Source organism: Rattus norvegicus, chromosome 15 (genome assembly GCF_021556685.1).
Source record: "Rattus norvegicus strain SHRSP/BbbUtx chromosome 15, alternate assembly SHRSP_T2T, whole genome shotgun sequence".
Lineage (NCBI taxonomy): Eukaryota > Metazoa > Chordata > Mammalia > Rodentia > Muridae > Rattus > Rattus norvegicus.
In genome coordinates, this window is record NC_141548.1 from 102,350,748 (window position 1) to 102,376,775 (window position 26,028).

The 26,028-nt window shown below is 41.5% G+C and overlaps 1 protein-coding gene and 1 long non-coding RNA gene across 2 annotated transcripts in view; one reads left to right on the plus strand and one right to left on the minus strand.

Moving 5' to 3' along the window:
- Positions 1-26,028, plus strand: part of Hs6st3 (heparan sulfate 6-O-sulfotransferase 3) — a 710,291-nt gene that overhangs the window by 446,026 nt on the left and 238,237 nt on the right.
- Positions 10,819-22,820, minus strand: LOC102546571 (uncharacterized). Its single transcript, XR_015639069.1, has 3 exons — positions 22,713-22,820; positions 18,726-18,884; positions 10,819-10,984 (listed from the first exon to the last, which is right to left on the minus strand). It is a non-coding gene; the product is annotated as an uncharacterized LOC102546571 (long non-coding RNA).

A 26,028-nucleotide genomic window follows, 5' to 3' on the forward strand; every position in this document is an offset into this window, starting at 1 on the left:
CCCAATGTGAATGTGGCTGTTGCTCCATGCATGATTAAAGTGTGCCTTTTGAGTCAAGTTCTGCTCCGATCCCAGCCTCTTATTCGGATCGTGAGACTGATAAGCCGGCAGCTCTTTGTGCTCATGCTCTCCCGTGTAAGAAGAGAACAATTATTCCAGTTTACCTCATCAAACCATTGTAAGCAGAGGCTTCCGCTGAATGCAGTCAGTACAATTCAAATGGCATCGCTCCAAGCCGGCATATTTACGGTTCTGTACTCTATAGTCAAGACGTATCCTTTATAAAGCTTGGGAAATATTTTAGACCTTATCTCAAATTATACCGAAACGCAGATCAATGATTCTGGGCAGAAATGATGGCGTGACAGGGTGCTGATGGCATCTGGTCGTCATTATCTCGAGCCTGGTAAGTGCTGATGTTCTGCATCTCCACAAGGAAAGACAAGCCCTACTTGTCTTCCATGAGTTCTTTGAAATGTTAATTAGTTTCAAAATCAGTGTGTTACTAGTATTCTTACTGCTGCTGTGAAGAAACATGAATGAGCCTATTAGTTCTCACCCACACCCATAATGCAATGGGAGAAAGAGGGTCTAAGTGGGGAAATCAAATACCTCTTTAAGCGAACATGTTTGCACACATTGGAAACAAGTAGAAATCTGGGATATGGGACAGAAAAGGCAGCCCCACTCCACCCCTCCCCAAAAAATCTATCACCTTAAAGTTGAGGAATATATGCCTGGATAATCTGAATTTCCGGGGCCTTGGTTATGTGTTTGGCATAAAGTAGGGGCTCAAGCAAAACTCATTGAATTGTTACCACTAAATAATTTCAGGAAGAATGGAAAACGGAAAAGTCTTCCATGTGGTACCTCAGCTTAATACAGTAGCTATGTACATAATCGCTTTGCCAATCATACAGTTGGTGTTTTTTATATTGGGGGTCTCAATCTAACAGTGCCAGCTTCACTTGGGGTGCGTAGAAATCCCCAGTGCCCTCAGTAGAGTAGAGAGGAGCCCGTTGAGATAGGAAACAGGTACCAGTACTGTTAGGAGCCTTCAGGGGAATTCCAGAGTGAGGAACGGGAATTGTCACAGGAAGGTAAGTGTGTGAGCCTGTGTGTGTATGCACACATGTGTGTCAGAGAGAACCTAAGGGCTCCACCACAAGTTTTGCTGTTTCCACTTCCCTTCTGTGGCAAAGGGAGCGACAGAGGGTGCGGGCAGGGAAAACTTGCACCAGTCTACACCAAATACATAAATATGCATGGAGAAGGATGTGGTGCCATAAATCACTTCACTATTAATTATGCTGTGGCCTGTTTTTATGTTCACTCTTCTTTATAAATGAGATGAAATAGCTTTACAATGTGCCCAACATCGTTTTAAAATGCCACATAAATTCACTCCTGTTTTTATGGGGTTGAAAAATTTTAACACAAAAATAATTTGCCTAGCTTGAAGAATTTGCATAAAACCATCGTAGGGGTGTGTTAAAAAATTACTCTTCTTCCTTTTAATGTAAGAGTGCAAGTCAGGATGCAGGATAGATTTCATTCTTACGGTGCCCCAGGTGAATCTCACATTTGCATATTAAAGATTCAATTTAAAATAAACTCTCAAGTCACAATAGGCATTTACCCTAGAATGTGTATTTCAGCCTCAAGCTTGGGACCACGGGAAGAAAATTCCTGGAGGGATAACAATGTTCACATTACTCCAGCTTCTGGGCTCCTGTGTCCTCTTTTTCCAAACCACACAGAATAATAGGACCTAGGGCTGTAACTCCAGTACCAGGCAGGAAGTGGTAAATTACAGGAACAAGAAGAATGTTCTGTTTCATGATGCGAGGCATCTTTCTGAGGACCATCACATCTTGGAGAAACCAGGGCTCCCCTCGTGGGAGTAAGGAAGGAAGCCATATTCTTACTGAGAGCCATGGGAGGCACTTTGTATCTCAGGAGAATGCAATTTTCCAAAAGAAACCAAACCATGAAACCCCTATATCTATCAGTAGCTCTAACATCCCGTTCCTCCTCAGTAGGCACACATAGACCTACCCGTCTGACATTCCTTTATTCCTCAAAAGGCACAGGAAACAGCCTTCCCATCAGGAAGACATTTTTTCATTAGAGTTGACATTAGAGGCAAAAATATTAATTTGCTATCTCTGATTTTAAAAATCTTGCCTTTTAAGCAGACAAGGCAAGTTTATTTTTCTTCAGATTAACCTCGATGGCATTCTTATTGTTACTAAGTGTAAAGGGTCAAGGGTGAGACAAGGGAGGAAGGGAGGGAAAGGGAATAGAGTTCATTGAAGAACATTTTAATTAATTCTGCTCTTTATACAGTCTTAGCACTTTCCCGTTGCCTGGATAGTTTCTGCCTCATCTTTCTCTGCACGGCGAGTTGTCTGGAACTGGGCCAGAGCATGAGTAATGTGTTTACCTGCAAGGTAGGGGAAGTTCTAGTTTGAGGCCTTGCCACGGCCGGGCCTCGGTTTGTTCTGGGCTTACATGTCTTACGGTAGCACAGAGTGTTTTAAGGCCCACAAATCCTTCTTCTTATCCTGGAGATTTGCTTGAAAGATGAAGCTGTCGCAGAGCCACCCGAGGAAGTCGGGTCTGCTCCTGCTCACTGTGAAGCTGGATTTAGGGGAAAGTGGTAAAGTTACATGGTGGGAAGTTTATAGAAAGGCAAGCTCACGCTTCTCAAACTAATTACTTCGTTTTTCAAATATCACTTCCCTGCACCCCTTCACCTGCACCCTGGCAAGCTAATGTTTAATTGAAAGTATTTTTTTTCTTTTTTTTTTTTTTTTCGGAGCTGGGGATCGAACCCAGGGCCTTGTGCTTGCTAGGCAAGTGCTCTACCGCTGAGCTAAATCCCCAATCCCGAAAGTACTTTCTAATGATTTTTGATTTAAAATTGGGTTCGTACAGCGGCGCTCACCCATTCTCTGCATGATGTCTGGAACCCAAGCTTCTAGATTTCTTCTCCTCTGACAGTTGGTTTCTAAGCTTTATAAATATAGCTCAGGCCACTGACTGCATGAGGTCAGACATCCAGAGCTGCTGGTGCTTGCAGGAGTCACCTTTGGCCCTAGCTTAACCTTCCCCCTTTCTTGCCCAAGTTTCTCATCATCTTTTCATATAAAGTGACATTTCCGTTGTCCATCAGCAAAGTTCTTTGCCAACTTTCCATATTTTCTCACAGTAGTCCCTGTTTTTTTTTTTAACTGCATTCTTCATCATGGTTCTTCAGAAAAACAGAACTGAATGAAAAAAATAATTGTAAATATATGATACATTAATATAATAAATACATATATAATATAAAACCATACATACATTTGTATGTGTGACCTATGTTTGTGTCTATGGTAAATATGTATGTCTATTCTTTGTAGATCATCTATCACATCTGATATACTTGTGCCTCAAGTAAGCAGATGCCTCAGTCCAAAATTACGCAAGCCGATATCTAGTTGGGGACTGAGAACAGTAATCTGCTCTAGAATCAGAAAGAATAGGTGTCGTCATTTGAAGTGAGCCATCAGATCACAAAGGTGCAGTCTTATTTGGCGAAAGGTCAGTTGGTCAACCAGAACTTCAAGTGTGTGGATGAGAAGGGTGATCTGCCTTAAGTGGCCTACTGATCTTTAAAATGTTTGAATTAATAGTTTAAAACGAGCCTGCCAAGTAGTGGGGCTTGCAAGGGCATTTTCAAAGCGTTCTCAGGGTCCTTTAATCAGGGTCCTCTTTGTCTAAAGGTTTGTTCTATGTGAAGCTCCCACCCAATAGTCAAGATTTTTGATTAGGTGCCTGGAGACTTCATAGATGCGTCATATTAACATGCAAAGTTAACCTTTGCATTTTTCCAGTCAACCTCTGAAGTTATATTTTTTTTCTTCTCTGCGCTGGCCCTTCAGAGAACTCACTGGTCCACACTGTGCATTTCTCCCCCATCTTACGCTACAAACACAGTCAGCTCCTCTTCTTCCCAGTCTCGCCAACCCCCACGACAGAGATACCTCCTGTCCTTGTGGTTTTATTCTCCCAGAGCACTCTGCAGAAATCATTCCCGAGTGTGCGCATAGAACGAATGACTCCGTTCTACCTGAGGTATCACGTGAGGGTTATCTGGATGCACGTGTTACGCTGTTTGATCCAGTGCGCAGCCCATACAGTTGAAGAGAGTAGTGTCACGAAGCGAGTTTGGGGCTTTTGCAGCAGGACCTATCAGTACAGAAGACAAGACTATTCTACCGTGTCATGTCACAGAACAACTATGGCTCTGGTATATAGAAATTATTAAACTTTTCTAGGATGTAACAAAAGTCGCAGTATTCAGAGACTCTTCACTTTAAGTTGTAGAGTCCAGGGTCCTCTCTCTGCCTTCTGGCTAGCATGACAAACATTAACACTAATGTGATAAAGGTGGACAGGTTCAATGGTAAACTCTCACGGTGATGAATTGAGAAGCATTGTTTGTACGTGGGTGACGGTTTATAGAAAAGCCTTCTCTGCATCCACAGTACATTTCTAGCTACACCAAGGCATTCATGGCAGACACGCCACACTGTCTCACCCTGGCATGTCTTGACAAGCCCCTCCTTGTCTGACCGGGACACCTCGTCAAGCCTGCCAACTCGAAGACACCTCTTTAGCCACGCTTCAACCCAGTGCTGTCTACTCTACCTTCCCCAAGCTGACGTGAGCATTCTTCCTAGGCTGTGTACTTATTCCAGCTCCATCACCACCCGTGTGTGTGCTTTCCATCGCTTCCAACATGGCCTCTCTTCGGCTGCCTTTAAAAACACCAGATATGAATGCATACCTGTTACTGTTCTAATACCAGACAATCACAGTGAGCTGCCCAGGTGGGCTCCAGACTCATGGAGCTTCTAGCGGAACACGGATTTCAGTCACTTCATCTTTGAACACAACGGTGCGTCTAAGCTCCCCAAATCAACAAAGACAAATTGGCTTCCCTCACTAGATTCCTTAACTACAGGAACAGGACTTCGGTTTATTTTGTGCATTACCCCCAAACTCAGCATAATTATGTGTTGAGTGAATGAAGGAATGATTAATGTAAGTAATTTCATTGTTGACTTTCAATTTTACATGAGCAACTAAGTTTTCAGAAAAACCTCATTTAAATGTTTATGTTAATTTCTTTTCATAAATGCTGTTCTGAAGCTGATAATTTTAGGGGTAATGAAAATTCAAAAGTCAGGTCATCTCCCAGGGAAGGAGAGAAGAAATCAGAAGGCACATTTCCTAGCATAAAATATTTAGACAATTCTAATCATAGTTTTGGTAATTATAAAATTATGAATATCAGCTGTCAAGTGCATTTATACTTCAAAGGCATAATTTAACCTTTAGCTCTGTCCAAATCTGTCATGTAAACAACCTAAATTAACTACCCTTTGAGATCAAGAACTAATATCTTACAAGGATTTACTTAGAATATGCTAATTCATCGAGGCTTCCTGGAAACTAAACTCAAATTCAAGACAATTAAATGTTAATAAACTTGTAGTGATCAGAGAGACGAATATCACGAAGATTAATATTCCGAGTCATGCTTTACAGACAGTCCGTCAACGTGCAGAAATGTTTCCACTGAGGGTGAAACCTTCGATGACATGCCGGAAAGGCCTCATGTATTTAGGGAACGAGTGGCATTATTTTAGATATGTTTCCTCCCAGTGCCAAAACAGGGGCCAGCTTCAGGTGAACCCCTTTGAACAAGGTCATTGGAAGGAAGAAAAGTTCCTCCACAAAACACGTTTTTATTGATAAAAGAGTTTGTGGAAGAAGTGACCCACCTTAAGGTGATAGGTGGGAAACGCAAAGGCTTTGCCTCAGGGGGCGGAGGTAAAAAAACACGAGCCCATCGGATACAGATATGAAGGATTGAGGGATGTCTCAGTCTCCAAGTACTTAGGAGAACATGGCTTCCAATGTAAACCTGACACTTTTTACCGTTGGTTAGCATATGATAACTGTACATTTTATAGGGTATGAAAATCCAGGTTAAGGGTTGAGTTTGTTCAGAGTAACACGAGACTGGGGGGTAGGGTAGAGGGAAAGTGTTTGCCACCAAGCCTGGTGACATGAATTCAGTCTCTGGAATCCATTTGATGGAAGGAGAGAACTGCTCTAAAGCAGGTTGTCCTCTGGCCTCCACACATGCACAAGGACAAAGAAAGCAAAGAAAGAAGAGGGGGTTCACACAGATGAACGTTCTCAGAGCAGTGCGTTTGCAGGGTGTCAGGCCTTAGCCTGCTGCCTGCCTGCGGCTCCGCTCACATTGCCTTCCCTCAGTGGTTTCTCACTGGAGGAAATAAAGCTAATGTAGGAAATATTTAACTCCAGCTCTCTGCCAGTGCTGTATTGACCTTGTATGTTCAGCTCTGTAATTTTAAGACTTCATAAATATAAAAAAAAACTTACTTTTTTATCTTCAGTTTGGCTTTAATTTCCCTTCTCTGTGAGAACTGTAAACCTGCCAAGTTTAAAGTTAGTTGATCTATTTATTCCAAGCTATAGGAATACAGAATAAGTCAGCTGCTATTTTTTTTTAAGTTAGAGAAATCTTAATGGATGTCCTAGGGAAAAAGTTTACTGCCCACATTAAAAGGTGAGATTTGGTTTATTTCAATGATTTTGAAGCAATCCAGGGTGCATTTATTACTTAGCACTACACACCTATTAGAACCGCAGAGGGTTGTGATGACGTTTTCAGTGTCTCTCCTCTTAAGAGTATGCTATACTTCTGAAGGGCTTTGCTGATTCTCTGACCATGGCCTCGTAGAATCACCCAGGGACAGACAGGTTTTTTTTGTTTTTTTGTTTTTTGTTTGTTTTTTTTTTTTTTTGCTCTGGGTCCTGATTTACATGCTCAACATAAGAATGTCCACGGGCAGCAGCATAATCCAAATTTATTTTAATGCCTTCTGGACTCACCACAGCTTGCCCCATCCCACCACACCTTGTATCCATAGTCAGAAACAAGGTCACTGAAACACAAGAGGGCCAGAGGGGAAGAAACAGGACTCTAACTCAGACATTCTTTTCTCTTTTAGATACACACTAGCTGCTCACTGTGGAGCAAGTCAGGTGACCCGACAAGCTGCATGTCTATGGCAGTAAGGACACAAGGGGAAATTCTCCTGCATTGAAAAGCAGACACTAGAACCCGTGGATGTATCTTGGCACTGGTTTTACAGGAGACTAGCGTTTGGTTAGGAAGGGTTATGCATATGTATATGTGAAGACTGGGGACAATATTGAGAAAGAACACACAATCCAAAGAACAGTCAAATATGAGACAAGGAGATTAGTATATTGAAGCCTTGAAACACACACACACACACACACACACACACACACACACACACACATATATATATATATATATATATATATATATATATATATATATATATATATATAAAGGGAATCCAAACTCTGGTGTTTTGGAGTGTGTGGTGCAAGAAAAGTCCAGCTATGATGGATGAAATTAGGATTCCAAGCAGAACTCATGATAAATGACCATGGAGTCTCCTAAGGGTTAGATGAGTCTGATTGTGGAGAGGAGGATGTAGGGTTGGGAAAGGACAAAGCTTACACTAAGGAGCCATAAACGACTTCTGAGCATGGGACCTTGAGAGGAGAGAGAGAGAGAGAGAGAGAGAGAGAGAGAGAGGAGAGATTCCATACTACCAAGTTTCAATGAAGGAGACATTTTAAGGATGATCTTCCTATAGTCTACCCCATGAGCAGGTTGTTCCAATGCCCGCTGAGCTCTGCGTATGTTTCATAGAGCTTTTTCCTTCTGAAGACTCGACCACCCTTGTTCAATGCTCAGCACGTACTTGCCGAGCACCCTATGCTATACAAGGCATTCTGCTGACGCATGGAGAGCTGCATCGTTCACCTGGGTACCATAGTGCTGACGGCGTGATCGTGAAGTACAGTAAGACTACAGACTGGCACATCAAGGTGCATCCCTATGAATGCCTTAAGGAGTAGCCTAGAGTGCACAGTGACTGTTGGTGGGTTAGAGAGCCCCTGAGGGGTTCGTGGAAGGATACTCAGGGGTATTAGAGTTGAGCGTTCAGTAGGATAGGCTTCCAGATGTCAATGACAGAAAGCTGTAAAAGCAAATGAACATGGAGGACATCCTCTAGGTTCTCTGGACCTAGAATGGGTAGGTGCTCTTCGACTGGGAAGATTGCCTTGCTTGTATGGACACTCATTTGGTAGACTCTTCCAGGTCAAATTAACGTCTCTGAGTTGCACTGGGGCGTCATGTGGTTGTCTCGGAGAACCTCCTGGATATTTTATGTATGAGGTCAGTTTAGTAATGGGGCATTTACTTTTATCCAAAATTTATTAAGCAGTGACGTGAGGAAGAGAGCTATGTCAAAGGGTATAGACTATTACTACACCACCATGACATCAGTACCGTGTCAGTGACCGTCTGGTGAGAAGCAGAAATTATCATTGATGCCTGTGGTCTCGAATCTGAATAATTCTGAAAATGTTGGACAGATTAATGATATTAGAAACATTAGGAGGAGTCTGCCATTTGGGCCTCTCCATGATCATGTAAATAACCCCAAATGTGGTCTTCAGACTGACTAGCCTCTGTACTGAAAGCTGGAGCCTGAACTGCAAATGCAAAGTTGATTAGCAGCCAGCTGGAAACAAATGTGAGCATGCTTAGGTAGTTAGCGTGAGCCTCAGAGCCCAAGGGCTATGTTAGGGATTGAGGCAGAAGAGAGAGTGGAAACTTGGGTTTCACACTTATTTTAAAAAAGGGATGTTAAGTGTAAAGCAGGAGAAAGAAACGATCATTCAGAATAAATAAATCGTAATAAAGTATCAGAAAACCAGGAGGACAGAGTTTCACGGGGGTGGAATCATTGCCTGCCCTCCATTAAGGAAAAAGAAAATAAAAATCTTCTATTAATTTACTCATATTATTCAATTTAATGCAGACATGGCAATGAAAGTCAGCAATAAGGATGAAGACTATTACATCTTACTATTACATATATATGTATATATATATGTATATATATAGAAGTATATATATTCAGGAATATCCATTTTCAGAATATAAGTGGCTTTTAAAGTAAAGCCTCCTGGGCTAGCTCTAACAACACCAAATTTCACTTTGCAAATGTCATGTATTTATTTGTGTATATATGTATGTATGTATGTATGTATGTATGTATTTGTTGTGTATATATACACACATGTCCATGGTATGTGTGCTTGTGTGCATGTTGCACTTGTAAAAGGACAACCTACAGGAATGTGTTCTCTCTTTCAACCATGTGCATTCCTAGGAACAAACTCAAATCTCCAGGCTTGGGAGCAAGCACCTTTACCCACTGAGCCATCTTGCCAGCCCACATGTAACTTTTAACGCTCATGCGTTGGTTAGGAATCTTGGCATCCCCTTCCTATGTGAGGGTGTGTTGTGGAAAAAGAAACCCGTGAGCCTGAATGGAAACCTGTTGCCATGAGCCTATGGGGTACAGGGGTTCCCCCTCTTCCTGTAGCATCCCACTTCCTCCAAGGACCGAACTGTGATGCCCATCCGTCCCATTCTCCCTTACATGTTTCTGATGGGAAGGGAGTCATGGTGTATTGATTGCAAAGTCTTGCGGTCTCTGGACAGAGTGGGATGCTGTGTGGCTGAATTCAGATGAACTAAGACTCAAAGGAAACAGACTGAGACCGCAGGTGTAAGACCAATGGTCTGCTTTACAACATGCCAGCTGTATTAGATCAGAACGTTGAGTACACTTCACAGTTCCTAAGAGTGTATTTTAAGGGTCCCCCATAGCCAACAAACAAACAAACAAACAAACAAACAAACAAAACCAAGATTACAATTGGTAGGAAGATAAGTTGATGCGTATGTTAATCAACTTAACCTGGGTACTTTACAGTAAGTCTATATTTAAATAATCTTATTTAATTCACTTTGTTTTTCATAGTGTTGTATAATTACATCATTTCCTCCCTTCTCTTTCCTTCTTCCAATCTATCCTATAGAGTTCTCCTAGATCTCCTTCAAATCCATGGCTTCTTTTCTCATTAATGGTTGTTATACGCCTGTATGTGTACACATATGTATTCCTAAATATACACTCTTCAGTCTGTGCACTCTTGCTTTGAATGCATGCTTCCAGGGTTGATCATATGGTAATGGATAACCAGTCAATGTGTGCTTCTGTCGGGAAGACGATTTCTCCCGCTCTTGGTGTTTCTTAGGTTACCCTCTCACACATCCTAAAGAGTCAGGGTGTCCCCTCAACGAGAACAAACAGCACATAGAATGACTACTTCAGGACCAGTAGCCAAGACATTTCCTATCATAGGAATAGGAGCCTGGCGCTGGTTCCCCCGGAAAGGCCTCTTTTTTATTCAGCTTAACCATTTCTAAAGAAACTTGTAAAATAACAAGGAAGCATTTAATGAGAGTAAAGGCGTAGCCTCCCTGCAGGCCTCGCGCTGGGCCCCGAGGACGGGAAATCTCCAGCGTCACATCAGTGCTGCTCAGGCTCGTTTTACTGCTTGCTCTCGGTGTTGGCAAACATGGCTATATTATGTATGAGTTGCTTGTGTACAGATGTAAACACCGCTTCTATATTTAGACCCTCACATTATGTTCTGCCTAGAGCCCTACGAACAATTTGTTATCAGAAAATTTATGAACTGTAATTTGTAGGCATGTCAAGAAATACAGCAAAATGAATTAATAAAGTCACTTCAAGCAGACGGTCTTTTTTATTTATTTATTTTTTTAAATAAAAGTCGGGTCCTGAGTGGAACACAGCACACCCAGTGGGAATGCAATGGGGGGAGATTGTGCGTTGGAGCACAGCGTGCCCACCTGGAAATGATGTGGAAGAGCTAACACTCCCGTTCCAGACGTCGCCGACCATAAATGCTGGGCAGAGGAAATAAATTAGGAGGTGTTTTTAAAGCAAGAAATTGCCTCAGACACTTTATTTTCCCCAAATCTAAGCCTCCTCAGTTACTATCATAGATCATAGGACCCCCTCGATTGCTTGTATGTGAATTAGAGGAACGGGCTCCTTCAGAGAGGTTGTCAAGGTGAAAGGGTTCCAGAACTCAGCTGCTGGAACCTGGACCATTCCGATGGCCATGGAAATAAATTTGGAGAAAGGTATAGCTGGGCTCTGCCTATCGTGAGGACAGAGTGGGTCTGTCTATTCGTAAACTAACAGAACCATCTGAGGTTTTCGTGCCTCTGTAGTTACCCTGCCAAAATTACACTGTACTTTGAACAAAGAGGCTACCGGGGTCTGTCTGTTTCTTTGCTGATTCTTAACTTTTATTGTGTCATAATAAAAATCGTATGTGCTTATAGTCCTTTCAGTTCAGGTATGAATTTAAGAGTAGTCGAACTGGGGTGACTATCATGTCTCTCACCTTAAATATTTATCATTTATTTGAGGTGAGAAGATTTAAAGCCCTCTCTTCCATCCATTTAGAGCTGCAACGTATCTAAACTGTGCCCTGGCCCTTCCGCACTGTGGTGCATAACGTAACAGCAGGTTTCCCCCCTCAGCAGTGACACCCTGCCTGAGACATGGCTTCCTATGCTCCTGGGGTAATAGCTACAGGTATAGATGGGTCATTAAACTTATGCACCTAATTCCTTAACTTCCCCTTGAGAAAAGCAATATTTTATATAGATTTTATACCGATTTTTACTCATTGTCCAAAGTATCTAAGCTTAGTTTCCATCATCCAAGCTGGCGGCTCAAAACTGTCTATAACTTCAGCACCAAGATATCTCTCTCTCTCTCTCTCTCTCTCTCTCTCTCTCTCTCTCTCTCTCTCCCCCCCCCTCCTTCCCTCCCTCCCTCCCTCCTTCCCTCTCTCTCCCTCCTCCTCTCTCTCTCTCCCTCCTTCTCTCTCTCTCTCTCTCTCTCTCTCTCTCTCTCTCACACACACACACACACACACACACCATTAAAATTTTTAACCTTTAAGAAAGAACCTATTTGAATGTAATTTGGGGCTAATTGAGAACATTATTTATTCTAATCCTTGTGGGAAGGTTTTGATTAAACTATGCCATTATGGTGAGATATGTTCAAAATATTTTATCTGTGTCTATTTTATATGTACAAATGTTTTGCCTGGATGTATGTAAGAGCATCGTATGAGTACAGTGCCCAAGGATGCCAGAGAAGGTGTGGGATCCTCTGGAACTGAAGTTATAGTAAGTTGCGTGCAAACAATGTTGGCGCCCTGAACCAAACTGGGGTTCTCACTCAGCAAGAGCACCCTCCTCCTTGGGTTTTGTTGTTAATTTGACAGCAGCTAGAGTCATTTTAGAGGAGGAAGCCACAATTGGGAAATGCTTCCCCAAAGTTGACTGGTAAGAAAGCCTGTGTGGCATTTTCTTGATTAAGACTGATGTAGGTAGACCTAGTCCACGTGGGTTAGTGCCACCCTTGGGTAGGTGGTCTGGGGTTGTGTAAGAAATCAAGATGGCGAAGCCATGAGGAGCCAGTCAGTAAACAGTGTTCCTCCATAGCTTCTGTGTCAGTTCCTGCCTCCAGGTTCCTACCCTGACTTCCCCGGATGATGAACTACACGCTATAGGATGAAATAAGCCCTCTCCTTTCCAAGGTGCTTATAGTCATGGTATTTTATCACTGCAATAGAAAGCCTAACTAAGACAAGCAGCAAATGCTCTTAACTGCTGAGCTGTTTTTTTAGCCACTGTGCGAGGCACACTTTTTATCTTGATTCTGACACCAACTCTCCTCTGTGTGTGTTCCTGACCATCCACTTCTACAAGGAAAAAGTGAACAATAGTAACTGTGGCCCAGGTACGGGCTAGTCATTACTCATAAAAATGACAGGAAAGCACTTTTCCATTGCTGAAAGTGACATTAATAATATATAATGGCTCTGGATATGTGTGCAGCGCCCAGGTTTGTTGACAGCAGTGGCCACAGCATTGTTGGGTTATGCTGAAAGGAGAAGGCCCCTATATCCAATGTCACATCCAATTTTTAGAACTACTTAATCCTGTTGATTTATAGGTTATCTTTAACATTGAGATGGATTTGCCAACAGTGATGTTCTAGAAACAGACCAGCTGTTTGTAAGAACTGTCCGCTGCTGAAGTGTAGATTCAACAAACGCTTGTAGAGTACCAGACGTTTAGAGTGGCATAATCTTTCACCCTTACAAGTACCCTGCCTGGTAGATCTTGCTGTGCCAGTATTCACAGATAAGGATGTCTAAAGGAGGGGAAGGATCATATAGCCAGGATTCAGACAAGTCTGAATTGTTTGTGACTGGGGCCGACACTGAAGGGCTCACCTGTTAGGGGAAGTCATATATAATTAGATGCAAAATCAGAAAGAACATACATTTGAGTAGGTAGTAGGTAGAGAGAATCTGGGGAGAGTTGGGGGAGGGGAGCACGATCAAGAGTGTATGAAAAAATTAATAATAAAGGTGTCTATATAGTCACTGATTGGCAAGAGTGGTGTTGTTTGTGAGCAGGAAAACAAAGAACAAACTTAGAGAAAAGCGTGTGCAGGAGAATGTGCTAAAGGAAACTGTCTCCTCTGAGCTTTCAATACAAAACATATCCCAGCATCCTTCCAATTTGCCCTGGATTGTTTCACCCACGTCCATTCAAGCAAAGTGATCTCTGCACAGTCTTTGCAGCACGAGGATAATGGCGTCTGTACTGTGATCTTAGTCACCCATGGACACAGGGACCTGCTGTGTTGGGCAGGGTATCTAAGTCATAGGATGCGTGGGCAGTTTTCCACTTTCAGTTGGATGCTGAGCGATGCAGTAACAAGAGCCCATACTTGGCAGTACAGAGGCTAGGGCTCAAGTCCCAGTTTCTTACCTTCCTGTGTGACCTTGGGGGTGACACTAACTTCTCTGCCTCTCAATTGACTACGTAGGAAAATGACCGCAACTCTCATAGCTACCTCGTGGTTAGATGTATGACCAGAGAAGTATACAAATGCTCAGTTTGCACTGGGATTCCAGTGGCTGTTGCTGTGTATGTGGGTATTATTATTATTATTATTATTATTATTATTATTATTATTATTTTGCCTTAAGTTTTTTCTTAGGCTTTTCCTTTGTATTCTGATCTCCTTGTCTGTTTTCTGCCCAAGGCTCTTTTTTGTTCCCTGTTCCTATGAACAAGTATGACATTCAAGCCCACTCTCCTTTGATCTTAGCTCTAAGAGTCCATTCTTGAAAAAATACATTTTCACCGATGCCTAATAATATGCCAATTGAGAGGGGCTCGAGACCCCATATGTACAACAATGCCAAGCAACCAGAGCTTCCAGGGACTAAGCCACTACCTAAAGACTATACATGGACTGACCCTGGACTCTGACCTCATAGGTAGCAATGAATATCCTAGTAAGAGCACCAGTGGAAGGGGAAGCCCTGGGTCCTGCTAAGACTGAACCCCCAGTGAACTAGACTGTTGGGGGAGGGCGGCAATGGGGGGAGGGTGGGGAGGGGAACACCCATAAGGAAGGGGGGGAGGGGGATGTTTGCCCGGAAACCGGGAAAGGGAATAACACTCGAAATGTATATAAGAAATACTCAAGTTAATAAAAAAAAATATGCCAATTGAGATGCCTGCCAGATAGTTGCTTTGAACACTTACTCGGGGTTAAGTTTTGGAATCGTGCCTTTTACATGTGTTTTATTGATTTTCCTCAAAAGGGAGACTATGCTGTTATTTTCATATTAAGAAGTGAACGTTATAGTTCCTTAAGTCTCACAGCAGGTGGATAGCAGTCATCACTACCTGCTTCCTGCTGAATCACATTATGATCTTCTCAGACCACTTACAGGCTCATGTACAGAGAGGTCAGGCAGTGCAGCGAGCGGCGGGTGACAGGAATCTGAGCTGAGCAAAGATCAGAGTGGAGGACGCCAGGTTCTCTGTTTTTCTAGTATTAATGGAGCCAGTTTGGGATTTACCTTGCCCAGTTTCAAGCCAGTCTAATGAATCCCCTTTAATGCATCCATATTCCATTGGTTCTTTCCCTCTTGAGATCTCTGGGTATCATACTTCCTAATTTTGAAGATTCCCATTCTAGTGAAATCAGCCTGCTAGACAACACTGAGAAATGTCCCTTCAGTTCCTTTCCCTGGCCAGGAAAACAGTGTGTAGCTGTCTCTTCAATCAGGCGGATCTCAGACTCTTTCAGTGAGAATAACCAGGTGCTGATCACCTTAATGACAAAACTGTTTTAAAAAGCATTTTAAGCACATTATGCTGTAGATTATTATATTTTTTTCTAATAGAGCTGTCCTTGAAGGACCGTTACACCATTCCTTTCAGATGTTTAATAAAGCACAAGATTATAATGATCAGGCTGGAGAATAGGTTTTGCGCAGCTGGGAATTGCAATACAGCAATCTTCGATTAAATCATCAACATGTTGAAATGTATTTTTAGTGAAGTGGTGATAGAGGTCTTTATTAAATTGGTCTAATCATTATTCCCTAATATCATTCCTATGATTTCATTTTTAATTATTGCCATCCTAATCAAAACACATGCATTCAAGGTTCCTCTGTGTATATTCCTAAACAGAGATGTGAACGTTTCATCCCTGACCCTCCACAGGCTTAGAGTCAGAAACAGACTTATAGCTTATGTAACCAACCAACCTTGATGTTTGAGTGGATGAAATAAAGGGGCTGCATGTTTTTGAAAGGTGTTGGTGGGGGAATTTGAGTGTGCAGTGCTAAATATGTTTTTTGGTGTTCAGAGGTGTGCTTTTGTACTTCCCAATGGCCATCTTTTAGGGAGGTGACTTGATACCTCAGAGCAAAATGCTACCTTACAGTCATTCAATAAGACAGGTTGTATTCTGGAAGCTTTTAGCTTAAAGCCTGTAGCTCATTCTCAGTAGACGGAGGCTCTTTGATATTCGGAAAAGCTGAGATAATGTTTAACCAGCAAGCCTAGACTTACATCCAATCTAAGTTCTTTATTTGTGTGACATATGCATGTATATGAGCTCCTGCATATGAGCGTGGGCATGTGCCAGCAGTCAACATTGGAAGGCTTTCTTTAATTGCTTCCTTATCTCACTTTTTTGGAGACAGAATCTCGTCACTGAACCCGGGTACTGAGCAAGTTGCTGGGATCCCAGCTCTATGTCACAGTGCTGTGATTGCAGGCTGGTAAAGCTGTGGCTGGTTCTCACATGGGCCCTATAGATCCAACCTCAGGACTCCTGTTTATGCAGAAACGACTTTACCCATAATTCCTCAACTGCCCTTTTCATACCGTCTTTAACTGTTTGATTTTTTTTTTAATCCAGAGCCCACGATTCCACATGCTAAGTTGGCTCTTTTCTATTTGCAGCAAAATAGCATATGAGAAACCACTCTGACAACTGTGTTCTAGAAACTGATTATTCTGATTCATCATGTGCACACAACATACATAAGGGAAGCTAGACCAAGATTAGTTCCTTCTTTTAGCTTCACTGCTCTTACGTAGAGGACCTATGCACTCTGAGGGAACAGGCAGTGATGAGGAAGAGGTAGGCTTGTCATAACTCCAGCAGCAACAAGACCTGCTTCTTTTGTTTCAGCTGAGTGTGTAGGGCTAATTGATGGCATGAAAGTGGCGACTTACACAGACCCAACTGTACACTTATTATGCCTTACTCATTAGATGGCCCATTTGACATGAATTACATCACAGGGTATGCATTACTTCTTTTCCTTTCTTCTGAGACTCAGTGACCTACTAATGCCCATGCTTGGAGGAAACATGCACGTTGACAACGTTTCCCTCATACAGCTTCATTAGGGGTCTCTGGACTTTGGAAAGAGAAACAGCTAATGAGTCTCATTTGCTTGCCCCCTAGAACATCATTCAGTCTCACCTTCCCACTCTCATCCACTGGGTTTGGTGCAAAGCAAGGTCTTGGGCTTATTGACATGCTGGCTTGAGTGACAATCTTGTCTTGACTCTTCTCCTGCTCCTACTCACCAGTTTACCAAAAAGAGAAAATAATCTAATTGGGCTGTAGCCTCTTCAGATATACACAGTAGCCATGCATGTTTAGCTTATGACCATACTCACTTCCCTAGCCCCAGAATAGGAAAAGCGAATTGCTTGGTTGTCCATTGTGATTGGAAATGAACTATCAGATGAGTGCGTGAACCACATCTTCAACATTTCTACAGAACATGAGTAATTGGGCAATTTAGCACAGTGCTTCTGGCTGATGCATTTTGAAGAACTTTTCTTCTACCTAGTCAAGGGCTCTTTGCTTGGGAAAAACTCAGACTGGGAGCACTTCATGTGTTTTTAAAGTGATGAGAGTCCACACCTCTCATCCTTTTGTCTTATAAAATTACTTGAGTCTATTTCCCCCCTTTAGTACATGGCTACAATCCCTCTTGGAAAGCACTTTGGAAATACTAAGCATGAGGTTCTATTTTCTTCATAGATCATTGACTGCTTTACCTTGGCATAATGAATGTCTTGTTGTCATACTGCTTAAGCATCCTTTAGTCACAATACCAGAAGACATTCCCTATTTCCCTAGGAGTTACCTTAAGACCATGGCAAATACACTGAAACTACAGAAAAGGAAAAAAAGGCAAGGTCATGAGAGTTAGTATGGGGATGCTTTGATGTGGATAACCCTAAACGAAAAGAACCCTAATTCACTTTGCAGAAATGGTAGCTGAGTTTACCACACTAAATCTTTTCCCAGTACAATTTTTAAAAAGCAACTTCCTCTGCCCCTCTTCATGAATTGCATAGGCAATCGCTGATCTTGGGGGTGAATTTGCTAGAACACCTAAATTCCAAAACAAAAGAACTTACATTAATTAAATTTCCTACTAAGTATATGGGGAAAGCCCTATTTGTTCACGTACATTTTGAGAAAGCATTGTCTCTTTTACCTGTAACTTTGAAGAGAGAAGAAACTAGAAGTTCTGTGGTACAATATATTCAAGAGACAAGGTTAGAGGCCACAGTGATGTTATGAGCGCACGTGCAGTAGATAAACAGGTACATAAAATAGTGAAGAGGGTATCTGTGCAGAGAGCTCAGGACTCCTTGGTACCATTGTTAAGGTTTGCCACACACATTTATCTTTCATCTCTGTCTACAACTGATCTAAAATGAAAGTTAAGGAATTAAAAGGGAAGCCCCTAGGAGCAACTGGAAAGGAGGCAACCAATATTGTGGTATTTTCAAAAAAGTTTTGTAAGAACTGGATCAGAGGTAACACATTTAAATAACACAGAAGTGGACTTCAAATTCACAATAATGAATTACCAGTGGAAAGATTCATGTGCTGTGATCCATTATGCTTCGTGGAGTCTGTTGAAATGTCTGCCCTCTGACTCTCCAGGTTACCAAATAGGGTAAAGGGCAGGGCAGATAAGATAGGCACATTTCCAAGTCTATAGTGTCCATGTAAATATTCTTTTCCTACATTCACGAGAAGAATGCTTAAAATTTGCTATTTCACAAATGAAGGTTTTCTTAGGAATCTTATAAACTTAGCCAGTTCTTAAGAATGCTTGCTCTTGAGGTGAACTGTGGACTCTGTAGGTTGGTGGCTTTGTTGACTGGTTAACTTAGTATGGATGTGTCAAAGACTAACCTGTTCTTTTTTGATGTCCACGGTTGTTAGCATTGTGAAATCCTTGCTCTGGAACCATTACATTTGTTTATCTGAACTACCCATGAAGAGAGAACACACATGGCTCCTGGTCTTCTGGGAACTGAAATTTGTCCATTCTTTAGTAATTGCTTGGAGACTCTATGAATCCATTTTATTTTTAGGTAATTAATAATACATACAGAGAGAGGGGGGAAGAAGAGGAGGGAGAGGGAGAGAGGGAGAGAGATTGAGATTATAGACATTATTTCTGTGTGGTCCTCAAAGTCTGTCCACATAAAACTTCACAAGGTCCTTTAGAAAACCACCTCATTAACTTGAAGGAATTCTCTAAGACAGGCATTATTATTTTATGTTTCATTTTATAGGAGTATACTGTGTCAACACTTTCAGTGTTGTTATAAATAACTAATAATTATAGGTGCTTTGGGGAGTGAGGGATTTTGTAAGCAATAAACATGCTTTTGGTTTGCATATCCTTTCTGATTAATGCACAACCTTTGCCACTCATTCACTCCATCCTGGTTTAATTGTGGAACATTTTAGCCTTAATTGTAGCCGTAAGTTTTTATGCCACACAGATTCTTTACTCATACCTCTTTGCCCACTTACTGCTTAATGTCATTTGTATCCCTGCACCTCTAAATATCAACTCTCAGAAAGGCTTTCACTGATATAAATTACACTTTCCATCAGCGAGGCTGGTGGAGTTATTACCCCAGGTGATCGTGACGTCGAATTAGAAGTGTGGAGCATGTTAAAGGAATACAGGAAGCAGTACATGCTCTCTTGTGCATCCTCCATTACAGGTCAAAGAGCTGAGATACGGTGATATGAGGCTTGGGAAGGGCTCTGTCACACTTAGATCCAACCACCCACCAGTTCTTGGAGGTCAGCAAGGACCCCTGCTCTGGTTCAGTCAATGATCATGTATAGAACACCTGGTGCAGCAGGGGCCCGACTGTGTGTGAAATGGTGGGAAACATGCCTGCCCAGATGAGAGAAGAATAACAGAAATATCAAAAGTAATACAGTGACCATGTACAACAGGGTAGATGGACAGCCTCCTGGAAGAGGTAGACAATCTTGCCCCTCGTTACAGATGTCTCGTTATAGATCATAAAGCAATGACTTGGCCAAAAGTGTCATTGAACATAAATAAGAGGGCGCTTATCTGGTTATTCTCTGAAGAGCTGATACGTAAGCTTGGGTGTTAAAGAGGAATAAATTTCATATATGGAAGAGAAAAAGGCCAGAAACTAAATTCATATTGGCAAGAAAATGATTGGCAATGCACCAGTGAGGTAGCACATAGCCGAACTCAGGATGAAACTCTAGCTGACAAAAGGCTGATGGTTGCAAGAGGAGTGTTGATACCTCCTTCCACCACAGCAGCGTGTGAGGCTCCCTTTTCCCATCTACACATGTCAGAATGTTCCACTGCTCCATTGTTACTTGGTTTGTTCACCCTAATCTGTGACGTGTGAGCTATCATGCATGTGCACAGATGTCAATAGAAACAAAGCAATAACCTTCCACAGAGAAGAGTCAGCTCTGCCCCACCAGGGAAGTTCTTACGGAGACATGGGCAGACCAGTTCTACAGCAGTATTAAATGAGATGACACAATACAAGTACCGGACCCATAGGGTAAGGTGCAAGCAGATCCAGGGTCAGGCAATAAGTAATGGCGATTTCAGATTTGGGGTGCATAAAAACACTTGAATATAGACTCTGGCGCTGAAAGCTACCTCATTGCTAATCTGATATAAGCTACACGCATCGCTGTGGTCTATCACAAAGAGAATGTAGAGGAGTGCCACATCTTCAGGATCAGAGGTCTGGATTCTAATCCAAGCTAGGCTATTAAATTGCCCTGAAGGCATTTGCCCTGGCCCTCTTCTCCCTCTGTGCACATATTAGGCATTAAGCAATGTTCTTCAGGGATGGAGGAATGGAAGAATAGTTACAGCACTGGTTTCTCTTCTAGAGGACCTGGGTTTGATTCCTAGTACGCTCACAGAGGCTCTCAGCTCCATGGGATATGATACTTCTGGCCTCCTCAGGGAACAGACATGTATGCAGTACAGAAGCAAACATGTAGGCAAGCACCAATACACATAACATAATATCTAAAACATATTAAGAAAATGTTGTGGGTTCCTATGGGGAAATGAAAATCAGTAATTGTTAGTGTCATCATTGCTTATAGTAGTAAATTATTACCACTGTGACTGATCTGATAATTTAACACTGGGTTACATCTCACCTGTCTACTCTCTGTAGCAAAAGGGGTGTCACATAAAGTTTGAGCTAAATAAGATGTAATAGCACATTTTTAATGTGCTAAAATATTTTCAAATGCTTTCCAAAGTCATTTGCATATAAATAATTTGTTGGCTAATTATGGATATTATTCTGTTATTAAAATAATCCCTAAAGGAAATATGCTTGACAGTCTCTAGTAGTTACATTTTGTTATTCTTTACTTCTAAAATAATTGATATGTTATGTACAAAAGTGCTTCAATTTAGACGTTTTAACCAATTGTCTCCATCATGTATACTCTTTCTCAAATATTCTGAATCAATGAGTCTTTGGCGGATTAGTTTGACCAATTCATTTATTTATCTTTTCTCCTTTTCATATGTATGTCTGTGTGATGTACATGTGTCTATATAAACATTTTTGCATGTTTAACATGTATGTGAGGATGCTCACTCAAGTACATGTGTGCATTTGCATGTGGAATTCTGAAGTTAACGTCAGCAACCTTTCTCAGTTGTTCTCCATTTTATTCCTTTTGAGGCAGTGTCTCTCAATCAAACCCAGAGTTCATGGATATGGATGCTCTTGTGGGCCAGATCATTCACAGAGTGCCTTTTTTCTGCCTTTCAAATTTGGAACTGCAGGCTAGCCAATGCTCTTCTAGAATCTGCTCATGCTCTAGGGATCTAAATGCTGGTCCTCTTGCTTAACTGTCAAGCTCCTTAGCCACTGAGCAATCCTCCAGCCCCAGTTTACCCAGTTCTTGAAAAACTTCTGTTTTTGAAGTCTGTGGATTTCCTTTAGTGTTTTAAAGACAGAGGTAGAAGAGAAATGCTCTAACACCATAATTCTTTACCTTCCAAGAGGCATAAATACACACAAAATACAAAGTATATTATAACATTTCCATTCCAATTGCAAGAATCAAAAACAATTGTGATACATTTTATAACTCTGGGGGGGGGGCATGGTGTATGTGTGGATGCATGCATGTATGTGTGTGACTTTACAATGCTTGCCTTGGCATTTATATTTAATTTACTATCTCATTCTTGGAAAACATTATTTTCAGAGTCACAATGGTACCTCACCCTGAGTATGTGACTTCTTGAGAACATGGTGTAGATGAAAGATTCAGACCTTAAATAGCTGTACTGAGTTCAAATTCCACTTAAGCCAGTGTACCAGCATTCTGCACCTCACTAAGATTAGTGCAAAGGAGAATCTCAGACTCACTTTCCTGATCCTACTGCCCCCTCAAGCTCTCCCAGTCTATTGCTTTTACATATCCCCTTAACATAATATATTTTTAAACCATTCTCAAAATGGGCAGATATTCTGTTTATCCTTTTGCTGTTGCTTAGATACAAGTTGACTGTATCCCCTGTGATGTACATGATTGAAGCTGGGTCCTCATCCGTCAGTGGGATGATGCAAACATTAGCTCTGTGGCCTAGTGGAGGCTCTATGGGCTATTGAGGCTCCAACCCCTGAGAGCAGTAATGCTAGCCTTTTGTGCTAGCACTGGTTTCAGGAGAATGAGTTGTTTCAGTGCACTGTCCAGGGACCCTTTAATGTTCACAATAGAAGAATGTGGTCTCTCTTGACTTCTTTCCTGTCTATGCAGTGACTTTCTCCAAACTGAGGAGAGCCAGCACCCTGCTCTTTATTCCTTAGATCTATGAGGCAAATAATCTTTTACCTTGTGTGCCCAGTGGCCAGTTCTGGTGGTTCTTCTTTCTTTCTTGGTTCTCTCTTGAATGTAAGCTGGCAGGGAGGAGCATTGGCGGGAGCAAGATATTTAAGGTTGCTGTATAATAATAAAAAAAAATTTACCTATCTTAAGTCTAAGCCACTTTGCTGCAGTATCTGACCAGCCTGTCCAGAGTTCCTTTGAGGCCAGAAGCTGCAGTCTCTGGCATGAACAACTCATCCTAAAACAGCAGGAGGGAAAGGGGGACAGGATCAGGTGTGGGAGGAGACAGGGGAGAAGTACAGCAGGTCAGAAATTGAACTGAACTCTGTAGCAGTGAGGGATGAGGAACAGGAGGTAGCCACTAGAAAGTTCCAGATGTCAGGGACCCAGCAGGTTCCCAGGACCAAACAGGGATGGCATTAGCTGAAATACCCAACAAAGGGGAGATAGAACCCATAGAGACCATATTCAGAGGTTAGGTATGGACCCAGTTGAGGGGTGGGGCCACCCACCCATCTCAAAAATATTAATCCAGAACTGCTCCTGTCTAAAGGAAATGCAGGGACAAATAGTCGACCAGAAACTGCCCCACCTATGGATCCAGCCCAATGGCAAACACCAAATTCAGATGCTATTGCTGATGCTAAGAAGTGGTTGCTGACAGGAGCCTGGTATACCTGTCTCCTGAGAGGCTGTGTCAGAGCATGACCAATACAGATGTATACAGACAGCCATTGGAATAAGCATGGGGACCCCAAGGAATAAGTTAGGGGAAAGACTGAAGGAGCTGAAGGGGTTAGCAACCCCAAAGGAAAAACAACAATATCAACTACCCAGACCCCCTTATGTCCCCAGGGACTAAACCACCATGGAGGGACACATGGCTACAGCTGCACATGTAGCAGAGGATTACCTTATCTGGCATCAATGGAAGGGGAGCCCCTTGGTCCTGTGGAGGTTCATAGTCCCAGGGTAGGGAAGTGCTAGGGCTCTGAGGCAGAAGTGGGTAGTCAGGTAGAGGAGTACCCTCATAGAAACAGGGAGATGGGGGAGGGAATAGGTGGTTTAACTGGGAAGGGGGATAGCATTTGAAATATAAATAAATAAAATAACCAATAAATTTTTAAAATAAAAAAGACAGCAGGTGATTAAGTAATAGATGAATAGCTAGAGCTTTTTATCTCTTGTCCAGATGCCTCTCACTTCTTATGCTAGGGGGATGTTGGAAGCAATAAACCTCTGTTGAACCAGGAGAAGAGAGTCATGCTAACAGAAAGAAAAACTTTTACACAAACAAATATTGAGTAAACTCACATAAATTTATATACAAATTCATGCATACACATTCATAAATATCCATTAATACAAGTTGGGCCAAGATTTCATACTATCTCATTATTATATACTTAGACACACACGCACAGGCACATGCACATGCACATGCACACACATCCACACTTACATATGTATATGGAACCAAAGACCAAAGGCCAGTGCAGAAAGAACTCACTCATTCTGGATGAAAAGTGAGCACCTATTTTTATTGCATAGAGAAAATAAAAGCTTCTACCCTTTTATTGCCAAATGAATTAAAACCAAGTTTGTAAGAAGAAAGCTTTTTTCCTTAATAAGACTAAGCCTGCCTATTATTAAGAAAGGACCTGTTCCGTCCCAAGGCAAGGAAAAGCCTACCTGCTCCTTCTGCTCTCTCTGCAACTTTCTCATTCTCCCTCTTTTCTTTTGTATTCTGTATATTGCTCTCTTAATTTTTTAAATTGTCTTATAATTCCACTCTGCATTCTCCTTCTAATCTTGCTCTCTCCTCCTGCTCTGACACAGCAACGCTCTTATTCCCAGTGCCTTTACTTCTAAGTTATTCCTGAGTCCAGTGGTGTGTAAAACGTTCTCCAGTTCTGTCTCCTCTCTTTGTCCTTAACACTTACAATACATGATCACATGGTAAAAAGTTCACAACAAGTTAACACATAATAAAATAAGTTTTACAACCTGGAATGTTTACATGCATATCCATTACGAGGAAGTTTCTGGCTAAATGTTCATCACCTGTCAACCAGCTCTACAGATTCATGGAGCGTTAAATACTATAACTCTTGTCACTAAGTTATTAGTGAAGTTTTGTATAGATAAACCCAGTCAATATTTTATCTTCTGTCCTTGCACCTATAGTAAATCCCTTGCACCTATAGTAGTTCCCTTTGGTTAATTGTTTCACAACCTCTTGGAATTTGTTCTGAGTTGCAGATGCCATCTTGCTACCTCAGAAGCAATTATCTCATGACACTTGAAGCCTGGCAGATTCTCAGTGCAGTTTTGACATCAGGGAGGAATTAATAGCAGTCCTATTATAAAAGAGCTTAATAGTAACTAATATACTTTTAGAAATTCTTATAGGATCATCATTAAGAATTAAGGAATCATCTATTTGTCCATATGGCATCACTATGACACAGTACATCATTGTTACTCTGCAGAAGTCTGTTTTAAAGGGTGGGCTAACACACACACACACACACACACACACACACACACACACACACACACACACATATATATATATATATATATATATATATATATATATATATATATATATATATATATATATACATGACCTCACTACATATATATATGTATCCTTGGCCTTGCCTTAAGGAGCAAATCCAATGGAGATTTTTTTTAAGCCATGGCATAACCATCTCAGAAAGATCACCTGCTAGTTTTCAGCTTCTACCTGATGGCCCCTGGTACTTGTGTACTTTTAAAATAACAGCATAAAACAGTAATACCATTTATTTAAACAAAGGAAGAAATCAACAGCAATGATAATGAAAACATGCACCAACAAAAGCTGTCATCAGGGTAAAAGTCATTCATCTAAGTCAATAAATTTTAGTGTTGTAGTTGGGCTTTGTTTGTTGGTTTGGGTTTTGTTTTTTCCTAAATGAAAGTACTGAAATTGTTACCTTTTATCTGCAGTTAAAACGTTTAGTGACCACAATTGGATCCTGGTTGAAAGTTACCTGATATTGATGCTAGAGTGTGAAGAATCTTAGGAGCCCTTGGAATGCCCATGTGTTGTGGCAGGATTGTATGAATGATGTTACATTAGTAAGTTCCATGACAGGGAGTATCAACTTCCTTGGATAATTGTGGACTGCTATCTCATGCTTGAATCGATAATTTTCTCTTAGGTGAATGATTTCATTCCTTTTTATTAAGATCATTTCCTATGAACTATCTTAAGAAACTGTCTTCTTTCCCCTGGGGGAAAACATTCTTCTAAGTTGCCTCTGAGATGTTG